Source organism: Arvicanthis niloticus, chromosome 17 (assembly GCF_011762505.2).
Source record: "Arvicanthis niloticus isolate mArvNil1 chromosome 17, mArvNil1.pat.X, whole genome shotgun sequence".
Lineage (NCBI taxonomy): Eukaryota > Metazoa > Chordata > Mammalia > Rodentia > Muridae > Arvicanthis > Arvicanthis niloticus.
The window spans coordinates 42178657-42191980 of record NC_047674.1 but is presented as its reverse complement, the minus strand read 5'-3'; positions in this window follow the sequence as shown (position 1 = coordinate 42191980).

The window sequence follows — 13324 nt, the reverse complement described above, 5'->3', positions numbered from 1 at the left end:
TGAAAGATTCTTTACCCCTGAAGAATTGGTCATGTTTAAATTGGGAATCTGACATTTTTTTTTAACTTGCTTGAAATTGAGTAAATTGGTTGTGTGGGTAATAAATACATAAAAGGTTTTGAAAAAGAAAAACAGTTATGCCAGAGAGGACTACTTATTTGTGGTTCCTAAAAACTGTGTAGAACACTTTTATGATGTATGATCAAACACCATTATGCGTTTCTTCATGGAAAGCATGATATATATATATATGTATATATATGTATATGTATATATATAACATTTATATATATATAACATTTATATATATAACATGTTATATATATAATATATACATATATATAACATTTATTTATTTTCATTGTGCACATGCACATGTGCATGTGTGTGCTTGCCATGATATACATGTAGAGGACAAAGGACAGCCTTTGAAAGTTGGTTCTCTCCTTCCACCATGTGGGTACCAAGGATCAAGTTCAGGTCATCAGGCTTGGTGGCATGTGATTCTTCTCACTGGTCCAAGAGTAAAGTTTCTGTTGAAGATGACCCACACACACTTCCCCCATCTTCCTTCAGAAATGCATTCTTTCCCAGTGCTCGTTATGAAGCAAGTGCTGATTTATACAAGAATTCACAACATTCCACTGCTCGGCACAGGAAAAGGAATTTTTCAGATTCCTAATTCTTCATGCTTTTAGCACAGCAACAGAGACCCAGACATTTGTTTAGTGGCCATACTTGCTACCAGAAGCCAGCAGGGTGGAGCCAATCCCTTAGTCACTGCTACGCTGCTTGGAAACCCGAAAAGCTATCTTCATGTCTCTAAAGGCAAAGGCCTGATACAAGGATGGAAGGGGCAGCTTGCCCTCAAGTCTGACTGTGGAAATTCTTTTTTTTTTTTTTTCGAGACAGGGTTTCTCTGTGTAGCCCTGGGACTGTGGAAATTCTTGATTTCTAGACTTTACTCTCCTAAGCGGTTTGTTAAAGTGTCATGAAATATCTGTGACAGCTTTTTGGAAATTGTCCCTTTTTTTCCTTGTACATGCCCCAACCCTCTGTCTTTACAGGAGAGTTGCCTCCTCCTCACATTCACAGCCAACAATATATTCCTGAGTTCTTTCAACGTTTCAAGTACTGTGGTGCTATATACAGAGGAATAACACCTGATGAAGAGGAAGGAGCCGGTAGTACATACCTATAATGTCACTCAAGATGTGGGGGCAGAAGAATCAGGAGCTTAAAGCCAACCTTGGCTATATATAGTATATACAGATACATTTTATCTCATATATATTATAATATAGAAGTCTCAAACATATTTATTTTATCATATATATTTGAGACAGAGTCTTACTGTGTAACTCTAGCTGACCTGGAATTTCCTCTCTCTCTCTCTCTCTTTCTCTCTCCTCTCTCTCTCTCTCTCTCTCTCTCTCTCTCTCACACACACACACACACACACACACACACACACACACAACAAACAAACAAACAACCCACAAGAACTACTAAACCAAACAGTTACAACCTCATCCCTTTCTACTATGATAGCTGATGAACTATTTTACACAAACACCAGCTTACCTAGGGTTTTCTTTTTCTTTTTTTTTTTTTTTTAAAGATGAATTTATTTTTATTTTATGTGTTTGCCTGCATGCAGTGTGTGTGTGTGTATAGGCTGGAACAAGGCATAGTATCTCTCAGTACTGCCATTACAGATGGTTGTGAGCCACCATGTGGGTACTGGGAATTGAACCCAGGACCTCCAGAAGAGCAGCAAGTGCTCCTAACCACTGAGCCATCTCTCCAGCCCCTTACCTAGGGTTTTCAATACAGTGCTAATACACACCAAAGCCCTAAACAAATATCTGCTGAGAAAAATAAATGAATGAATGAGTAACCGAGATTGAATGTTGGTACTTACATATGAAAACATTTAGCTTCCAGAAGTGAAACTAAGAAACATAATTCAACACACACACACACACACACAGAGAGAGAGAGAGAGAGAGAGAGAGAGAGAGAGAGAGAGAGAGAGAGAGAATTTTCTGGAATAAGCATTCTGAAAACAATGTGAGTGGAAGAGATGTCACGGGTGGAACTAAGCCAATACAGCTCCTGAAGGTTCAGTTGATAGTCTCACTTTATACTCTAAAATCGTAGGGCGGTGCTGGCAAGCAAGCAGGATTTTATAGAAGCATACTTTGCAGTCAGCAGGTTGTTAAAGGCAATGACCCAGTGTTTCAGCCCTTCATCCAGGTCACTCTGTTCCAGTCAGCAAGTAACGTCATGCTTAGCAAACAGACAGTGCAAACAGTGCTTTAAGGAAATCACTAAATAAATAAATAAATTAGCATCTAATAATTGGTCTTTTCTACTGTCTTATGTCTCAAATATATTTATTTTTATCTTATATTTTGTTTCATATATATTTATTTTTATCTCATATATTTATTTTATATATATTATAATATAAAGATTTTAAATATATTTATTTTTATCATATATATTCAAGACAAGGTCTCATTGTGTTCCCAAGTTGGCGTGGAACTCCCTAAATAGCCAGACCATGCTGGCCTCCAACTCATAGAGATCCTCCTGCATCTGCCTCTTAAGCGCTGGAATCAAAAGCATGTTACAGCATGCCCAGCTGAAACATACCTTTTAAAGTAACTTTTAAAAATATATATAATCTAACATATGCAGTTCTGTTTTATAAATCCAGTTTGTGACACTTCTTTTCAAATTCCTTGTTATGTTTATAATTAATGTGTGTGTATACACTCACTTCTGCACTGCGCTATGAATGTGGAAAACAGAAGAGAGCTCCTGAGAGTTGATCATCTCCATCCACCCTGTGGGGTCTGGGGATTGAACTCAGATCATCAGAGTACCAACTGATCCATCTTTCTCTCCTTTTTTAATATAGCTTCTAATTCTTCCAATCCTGACCAAAACACCATACTTTATTTAGTATGTCAGTCTTTCCCCCTCCATTATATATTTCACAGTATCTGCATTTCAGTTTAGAAGGGTAAATTCTATTTATTCATAAATGTCAACCTCGAAATTGCAAGTGGCTCTAGCAGCAAACCCTAAAGAGGTCTGACTGAGTACATTCTGCCCTCACAGGTCTGATCCCAGCAAGACTCTAACTTCAACAAGCTCAGTCACTGGAAGAAAGACTCAAAGTTATTTAGTTTTATGTAAGCAGGAGACATAAATCCAAGCTAAAAGATACATATACAATAGATATGTTGGAGGGATCTGCCTTGAATCTGCCTCTGCTTATTATCGTGGTGATGCCTGTTTTACTTTGAACCATAATCCCTCTTTGAGGAATGACTGACAGCCACCACCCTTATAGTACACATGTGACCACTCAGATACCTTTCTTTTGACAGCTGAGCCTCAGGGGAGGACCATCAACAAGAGGTCACTCATCCCAGAGCAGCCTCGTCCTCCTGTCCTGTTCCCTGATCCCCACAGACACCCCAGCCTCTACAAACTGGCTGGTCGGTTTTTCCTTAGATTCTTTAACTGTTAGACAAATGTAAGGAGGGCATGCATTGCTGAGAATGAGTATCCATCTGAATGTTTGTGGCCTTCTGACATGAATACATGGAAAGCTACACTTCAGTTTGATGGTGTCAGGTGGTGAGGCTGTGGAGGATTAGATCATTAAGGCAGAATCATCATGAATGCGTTAGGGCCTTATACAAGGGGCCCTAAGCTCCTGCCAAATGAGATTGCATGAAGAGGAGGGCAACTGTGACTCTCTCTCTCTCTCTCTCTCCCTCCCCACTCTCTCTTTCTCTCTCTCATATATATATATACATACACATATATATACATATATGTATACACATATACATATATGTGTATGTATATATATGAGAGATAGAGATCTAGATATATCTATATAGAGAGATCTAGATATATCTGTCTGCATATATATAGAGAGAAAGGATATATAGAGAACATATATATACATATATACGTATATACATATATACGTATATATACATGTGTATATATGAGAGAGATCTAGATATATAGAGGTCTAGATACATCTACATATATAGAGAAAGCATATATATAGAAAAATGTATATATATGTGTATATATACATACATATGTATGTGTATACACACACACACTCCAAAGGTAGAGTATATATACATACACTGTACCTTTGGACTTCCCAGCCTCCAAATAGTGAGCAACAGAATCATTTTGTGTCTAGGTAATTAAACCTAAGGTTCTTTTGCAATAGTGGCCTTGTGATGGTTTATATATGCTCGGCCCAGGATGTGGCGCTATTAAGAGGTGTGGCCTTATTGGAGTAGATGTGTCACAGTGGGTGTGGGCTTAAATACTCTCAGCCTAGCTGCCTGGAAGCCAGTGTTCTGCTAGCTGCCTTCAGATGAAGATGTAGAACTCTCAGCTCCTCCTGCACCATGCCTGCCTGGATGCTTCCGTGTTCCTGCCTTGATGATAATGGACTGAACCTCTGAATCTGTAAGCCAACCCCAATTAAATGTGGTTCTTACAAGAGTTGCCTTGGTCATGGTGTCTGTTCACAGCAGTAAAACCCTAAGACAATCCTCAACAAACAAGGACCATGAAAGAGCATGACCTCTTTTTTTTCTAATCTTTTAAAGAATCCATTTTTTTTTTTAAGGAATTCTGTGATGAGACATTTTATACACATGACATTTTCTCCTGGTGTCACATTTTACCTTCTTACTAAAATTATCATCTTCATAACTCTCAACTAAAAGTAACCACGTGCTAACAGGAAGAAAAAAATGGAAATTGGTATAGGTTTGTTTAAAATTGCTTGTTTAAAACTAAATTGTTTATTTGAAATACATCCCTTATCACCTTAGGATAGGCAAAGTTTTCTTAGGACAGAAGAAGTACTGGTCATAGAAGAAAAAAAAAAAAATCTTTAAATTTCAAGTTTGTTGCTCTTGAAGATGAAGTAAAATATAGTCCAAATATGGTGGCTCAGACCTTTAACCCCAGCACTTGGGAGGTAGAGGCAGGCGGATTTCTGAGTTCGAGGCCATTGTCTGCTACATAATGATTTTGAGGTCAGCCTACCCTAAGTGAAAACCTTCAAAAATTAAAAATAAAAGGCGAACTAGATTTAGAGGACATGGAGGTTTGATTAACAGGGGCCGCCATGGGCTTCTTTGTTTGAATACTAGGGTCCCAGTTGGTGAACCGTTTGGGAAGGATTAAGAGGTGTGGCCCCTGCCAGGCAGTAGTGGCACACCCCTTAAATCCCAGCACTCGGGAGGCAGAGGCGGGCGGATTTCTGAGTTCGAGGCCAGCCTGGTCTACAGAGTGAGTTCCAGGACAGCCAGGGCTACACAGAGAAACCCTTTCTTGAAAAACCAAAAAAAAAAAAAACAAAAACCAAAAAAAAAAAAAAAAGAAAGAAAGAAAGAAAGAAAAGAAAAGAGGTGTGGCTCTGTTGGACCTTGACATTCCAGAAGCCTCCAGTTGTTCTCAGTGTCCTCTCAGCTGCCAGCTGTTCCCGTCACCACGCCATCATGGACTCCATCCTCTGAAAGTGTAAGCCTAACTGAACACTTGCTTTAATAAGTTGCCTTGGTCATGGTGTTTCGCCACAGCAAAAGAAAAGTAACTAAAGCAGTGGCCACATCTGGAATACACGACAGAGACAAAAGACTGGCTGAGAAAGCCAAATGAGCCATACAATGGTAAGATCTGGAGACAACACACAAGAGGTACACGAGCCACCAATAAGCCTATTATTAGTCATTAGGGAAATATATGTAAAAATAGCAGCGTGGTTTCACCTTTAACCTGGTCTAATGACTCTAAATCTTTTTTTTAAAAATTGGCAATATTAATATTAAGCTGGTAAACAATTAAAAGTCATGTTGGCAGCAGGAATATGGAATTGTGTAAGCATGTGGAAAAACAAGTTACAAATATGCATCTATATTTCAACAATTCTACTCCAAGAGAAATGAAAATAATATACACAGAAAGATTTGTGTAAGACCATAACAGCTTTATTATACTAGCTGTTCCGCTTAGCCACACGTTTCAGCTCCATCCACTTTCCAACTTCCAAATCTTCTCATCCCTCTCCAGCCACAGTCTCCATTCCAGTCTCGGCCCATGGAGGCAGCTTCATTATTATGTGAGGACCAGGGGTTCCTTTCCATGCCGGCCATAAGAAGCATCAAGGGTCCGCACAGGAGAACTTCAAATTCCAGAAAAGAGAAGATGTCCCCAGGTTAAGCCCTTGTGAGCATGCCCAGAGGCTTGGAATCCCATTAGATTCGTGGAAGGTGTGGCTATTTAAAATCAAGCTTCAAAGAGTAGAAGATTTTCAAAAATTGCTTTTGAGGAATATGCAATTTTTGTTAGAGGCGCCAGACGTTAACGAGGGTTGTGCATCTTTCCCAGCCTGCAGAGTGGCTGCTTCCTCCCTGTCTTTTCTGCCCTACTCATTCCAGCAGCCAGATTATCCCCAACATTCCCCTAACACACCCCAGCCCCCACCCCGCGCTGCCACTCCGCCTTCGATGAGTCTAAAGAGGTGGAAGATTTTAAGGAACAATCCTTTCCCTTTGGGCTCCTCAGCCCGCCTCCTCCTTACTTGCCTCTAAAGCTAAGAAGACCCCAGGGGGGCAGTGGGAAGCCAAAGGGAGGATGGGGAACAGGTTCTGATGGGTGGGGAGGAGTCAACCCTGCTGCTGCCCTGTCTCTGCAGGATTTCAACGTAATGAATTAGCAAGTATAGAATTGTCCTGTGCTGGGGCAGGTCAGAGAAGGGGCGGGGTTAACATCCTCCACACTGGTCCTCTTGTGGCTTTTATGGGAAATGATCCTGTTCTTAAGTGTTCTCAGATCCTTGCACATCAGTGGCGGCGGCAGCAGCAGCAGTTCCACATTGTACCAATCCATCCTCACAAGTGAGGATGGTCAGGAGTAGTATAGCATACATAAAATGTAATCCCAGCATGTGGGAGGGTAAGGCAAGAGGATCACTGTGAGTTAGAGGTCATAGTGAGTTGGGCCAGCCTGAGCTACATACATGTCTCAAAAAAAAAAAAAAAAAAGAGTTCATTTCTGTTGTTTTTAGTTTTAGTTTGAGATAGACTCTCACAATACAGTCCAAGATGACCTTTTCTTTGTTATCTCCCTGCCTTAGCCCCCATGCAAAACTTACGTGAGAGGTTTGGTTTGTTGCATGTGGTTCTTTGGGTTTTGTTTCATGGATGTGGTGGGAATGAAAGTGATACTGGTGATGATGTGGTGTTAGGGATAGTGGTGCTGATGGTGATGGTGATGGTGATGGTGATGGTGATGGTGATGGTGATGGTGATGGTGATGACTGTAAGGGACTGGTCCCCCATGGTAATGAGAAAGAGATTCGCAGGCGATGAATGAATTTACCCTGTAGATCTGGATAGTGAGTTAGGCAGTAACAAGAGCTCAGCCTTCTTCCAGCCGTGATATTTTGTTTTGTTTCATTCTGTTCTGGGTTTTTTGACCCGTTTTTAGTGTTGATCCATGTACCAGTGTTAGACTATCCCAAGTGTGCTTGAAACATAAATTGAATGTCCAGAGCAAAAGAGCATCGTCCGCTTCATGTGGAATAGACAGTACTCTGAAAAATATTTGTGAAAAGAGCGTGTGCTTCATGTTCACATAGATAACTGCACATCTGACCTCACGTTAACCGTCTTTACATACAAAGTAAGGATGTTGGTTGTTAACACTGGGTGAATTTAGGCCTGTAGATTGCACATTAGAAATTATTCCTGTTCATGGGGCACTGGGGTACTGGCAAATACCAAGTTATAAGGACTTTCTCTCACTTCCTACCAATGCCCTAGAATCTAGGGCCTCCCTCTACCTCTGAGTAACTCCTATCAGTTTTGGTTGTTTTGTTTTGCTTTTATGACAAGAGTCTCACTAAGTATTCCAGTCTAGCCTAGAAGTCACACTCCTCCCTCCTTCCTGTCTCATCTTCCTCAGTATTCAGATTAAAGGCACTCATCATTGTACCCAGCCTTTAACCGTAAGTTGTTAAGAGAAAGGACCCCTGCTTTATATCTATTTCAATAAATATGGATAATAGAGAATTAGAGGAATCTATGGATAGTGCCATGGCCCCTGGAAACAGGGGAATAATAAGGCAACCATATATCAAAAAGTTAGTCCTTCATGATGCTGGAAAAATGCACAAATGATCTTTTGGCTCTGTTTCCAGCCTAAGCACAGACAACCAGAATGAGTGTGCTCGCGGTGAACAGCCATCAGGAGGCGCAGCCTCTCGCTTGTGTCCAGGTAGCCATCTCCACCCCTACTGGCCACTGCCAGTAATCATTGTCATTTACATTGTCATTTACATTGTCATTTACCAGGACCCAGCGCCTCTCCACCCCATCTCAACAAAAGCTTTCTGCAAGAAAATGAGGAAGGAGTACTGTCTCGTTTGAATATGTTATTCCTGGAGACTGTGGCCCAGGTCAGCCATGGAGAACTAAGCTGGAGACAGTGAGACCTATTGGTTCACCTCACCCAAGGTGAGAGCTTTACAATGACAGGGCATCCAGAGAAAGGCCACATGCTGCCTTCCAGATACCAATGAAGAAAGGCCGCCAGGCAGAGGCCTGGAGATGGTCTATCCCATTACTACTTAGACTTCTTTATGTCACTCCTTCATTACTATCCTTTTCCTGAAGTCCATTTTTCCCCAACACCCTAAAACAGAGCACCCATCTACCCCTTCCAAAGAGAGCTGCTTTTTCATAGCCTAGGATTGGTGCAGTTGATACCATCATCATAGATATTATCCACTTGGTAGTACATGACTAAGCCAGCTCAGTCAGTCAACAGGGTCTCAAGGGAGGGAGGGAGGAGTGAAAAAGAAAAACAGTTAGACAAAGTCATAACATGACTCCAGCCCGTATACTGAGGCTGAAGCAGCTTCATTTCTCTCCAACCTGCTTTTATATCATTTTAGGAACATCCAATAAACATGGTCAGTGCTTAGATCAAAGACAAAGTAGTCAAGTTAAGTAGGAAACTAGGAGATCACACAAGATTGTAATTAAGTCGTAGGCAAAAGGATCACACAAGGGAATAGTTAAGTAAAGTAGTAAACAAAGCCCCATGGTCACTGTTTTTTATATTTTTAAAAAAGACTTGTTTATTTTATGTATGTGGGTACATTGTTCTCCTTGGACACACTAGAGTGCATGGATCCTATTACAGATGGTTGCGAGACACCATGTAGTTTTCTGGGAATTGAACTCAGGACCTCAGGAAGAACAGACAATGCTCTTAACTGCTGACCCATCTCTCCAGCCCTTTGATATTCTTATCTAAGCCTACTTCCTTGTCCGAGCCCAGTGACAAATGCCAAATTCCCAAAAAGGGCACCAAGAGCTCTCAACAAGTACCTGTGGACTCGGAAGAGCAATGGCCAGTGAGTAATGTCCCCTCAGTAGGCTAGCAACAAGCATGTGTCCAACCAACACGAATGACGAGCATTCGTGGTTTTTCTCTGTATGCCAACAGCCTGGGTCTCACAAGAAGAAAAGTCATTGCTCTTTGCTTGACTTTGAGTCTGTGTCTTACAACAGTGACCCAAGTTGAGTTCACTCATCCCTGAGCTTCTACAGAAGCATCACCCATTCATCATGTAGTGCTCTCGGCATCTCCAGTGACTAATCGGGTTCCCGCTACACCCATGATTAGAGGAAAGGAGGCTACCATGAGAAGTATCTTTGAGAGTAATCTGTGTGATTGGACCCTCTAACAGAAGGGGAGACGAGAATTTATTCTCAAGCTATCTCATCAAAAGCTAGGGAGAGACAGAGACTAGACATCACCAAGTGAATCTTCCAGTACCAAGAGTGGGCTATACCTAATCAAGTTGTTGGCCAAAGAGGCTCCATGGGAACCCCCAAACAACCCAGGTACATTAGTCAGTGTTCCTGTAGAGAATCCTGACTAGAGCCAGCTGTCTATCTGTCTATCTGTCTGTCTATCTATCTATCTATCTATCTATCTATCTATCTATCTGATGTATTAGAATGGCTTAGAGGCGGTGATCCAGCTAGTCCAACAATGGCTGCCTACCAGTGGAAGACCCAATAATCTAGTAGTTGTTCAGTTTACAAAGCTGAATGGTTTATCTGGTCTTCAGTATATTGTGGGACCATGAAAGGTAGCCTGGTTTCTGGTTGAGCTAAGGCTTGAAACCCTGGAAACCCTGAAGGGATGGCAGGCACTTTGCCTGTTTCTGGGTACCAGGCCTCTGTCACTAGCCACAGCCCCCCATAGATTTGTGGCTATCAGTCATGTAAGGACAATGCCCCAAGCCCCTCCACGTGTAGAGGGCATGACCTGTGGTCACATAGGCTCAAGACAGATCTCCATTTTAATGAGGTACCTAAAGGCCTGAAGAGCTTAGCCAATTAGCTTCCCTTCCCAGACACTCCTCCCTGCAAAGGGTATTTAATTTTAGGCCTACCCTGAGAAGTGGGGTATGCTTTTACTCATCCACTTTCCACCATGACAATAAATGTCTTAAAACTATGGACTGCCTCTTTTCCTCGAAATCCGCCATAGAAAGCCATGGAGAAGGCTTTTGCCTATAAAGCCAATGTCTAATCTCCTGTAGAAGGCCTCTCTATGCTCCCAGCCATGACCACCAAGCCCAACCCCAAGCCTAAGCCTACAGCCATCAATCCAAGAACTCTCCCTGTGGGACCAGCCGGAGCTCCCCACTATCCGGCCCATCCCCACCCCGGGCTAAATCCAGCCCACCGCCCCTACTCTCTTCTCAGCTCTTCTGAGGCATCCAGAGGCACCTGGGTGTCTGACAGCCTGAGAACCAGAAGGCCCCAGACTAGTCACACAGGTCCAGGGACCCCCAGCCTGCTTCAGCTGTTCCACACCTCAGACTGCGCATTTTCACCCCCAGAGCGGTGTTCCAGGGCTGCCCTACGGCCCAACACCCACCTGGTAACAACGTGGTTAATAAGCGTGGTCACTCCCTCATCCCGCATCCCTGAGCAGCGGAGCCCTGTGGCGGAGCAAACATGGGACCCCCATTACCCTACAATATATGCTAGAATCTGGAAGAAGTAGGCAGTGAAGGAATGGACTTACTAGTGAGAGTAAGAACAATCAAAGAAAGCAACCTTCCTTCTTTTATGTCCTTTATAGATACTTGAAGCAGGATGCGTGGCTAGATTAATGGTGAAGTGGGTCTTGGGGATGGAGAGATGGCTCAGTGATTAAAAGCCTGGGCTGCTCTTCCAAATTCCCAGCACCCACATGACAGTTTACAAATGTCTGTAACTCTAGTTCCAGGGGATCCAACACCTTTCACAGGCATCCATGTAAGCAATATGCCAATGCATGTAAAATAAAGATGAATAAGAAACTTGTCTTCACACTTCAAATGATTTAATTAAGAAAATCCCCTTACAGGTATGCCCAACCATTTAGTTTTAGTTAATTCCAGATACAGTCAAGTTGACAACCAAAACAGCCATCACACTAACCAATGCCTGGAAATAAGATAAGCATTACATGCAGTAAACAAAAGAAAATATATTGTATGACTCCAGTTATCACAACTAATGTACAGCTGTAGACACTAGACCTATAATTGCCTGTGATGACCAGGATGGAGAACAACTAGACACTCCATTTTTGTGAAGGCTTTCTGAGATTATAGAAGTGTGTGTGTGTGTGTGTGTGTGTGTGTGTGTGTGTACATGTGCCTGTGTCTTGCTAAGGATCAAACCCAAGGCTCTGTGCAAGCTAAATGATCACTCTACCCCTGAACTACACACTTACACCCTGGCTATTAAAGATGATTTTACCTACGTAGCTCAAGCTGGCCTTGAACTTGCTATGTAGCCCAAGGTGTCCTTAAATACATGGTCCTCCTGGCTGGGACTACAGGCATGTGTCACCAAGCCTGGTCTCACTAAGAATCTTATCTGTATCTTCTTTGGAGTGGTGATTTGCCTGGGTTTGTCTCCTTTACCTGTATCTCCAGGCTATGTGCGTTTTGTTGTGATAAATACTACTTCAGTAGCGAGATTATTGGAAAAGGTATTGAGGAACATGAATCTAAATGGAAGCATGGGGAAACCGAGCATAGCTTAACTCATTCTTACACATTATTCTTTTGTTCTGATTTAATTTGATTTTTAGACAAGTGCTCGTTGTATAGCTATGTCTGTCTTACAGCTCTTTAAAAACTCAGTTATATTATATGAATATGTTTTTGTTTTAATCGCAGGGGTAGGATCGGGACTGTCCATGGCCACTAACTATAAATGTCTCATGTTCTTGAAGGGGTGTAATTTTTGCCAGCTGCAGGCAGTGTATGTTTGGAATTCTGGGAACTCTGGCATGGGTATAAATGGGAGAGCTCTGACAGGGTCTGTGGCAGCTGCTGCTCCCCTGGCTGCTGTGATCATTGCTATTTATGATTGTTGGTTGGGGATATCCTGAAGATGAAGATTCAATTTTCTCCAAAAAAAAAAAAAAAAAAAAAAAAAAAAAAAAAAAAATGATTCCCCAAATCAGCAGAAAATAGACTAAAGAGGTCTACGTTTTCCCTCTAACCTTCTTTCTCTCCTACCTAGTGTTGGGGCAGACAGAAGAGATTGGGGTGGAGATGGATGATAGATATCAGAACCCAATAAAATAGACCAAATAGTATTTGTACACGAAGAGAAGTACTGTATTCAGGAGAGACTAGAAAAAGTGTGTGGAGGGGTAGGAGGGAGAAAGGTCAAATAAAGATACCCAAATAAATTAGGAAGAAACGGTCCTGATTTTCTGCATAGCAGCAACAACTGTTTACAATAATTCATACCATGTTTTATAAACAACCAGAAGGGATTTAAAGTTTTCTTGGCCAATGAAGTGGAAGAGATGTAAGAAGGTGGCAATACTAATTTCCCTTAATTGATTATTGCAGATGGCATGCGGGTATGGAAGGATCACTGCATTCCAGAAACATGTGCAATTATTGTATGTCCATGAAAAGAGATGTAACAATGCACGTAATGGTCATGCATACAGCAGCAAAGCTTCTCCTGGTACCCTGTAACTACAGTTACTGGTGCTGAGCTCTTGGCTCATGCTTTGTGTCTCCCTCGGTGCATGGGCGTAGCAGGCTCTACAGTCCCAGCTTCCACTTTCACCCTCTGATGCATTAGCATCATTAATTTTGTATGTGCCCAAAGCCACAGGTCCCAGCAACTTTGATGGACACTCTTTGCAGGCTCTA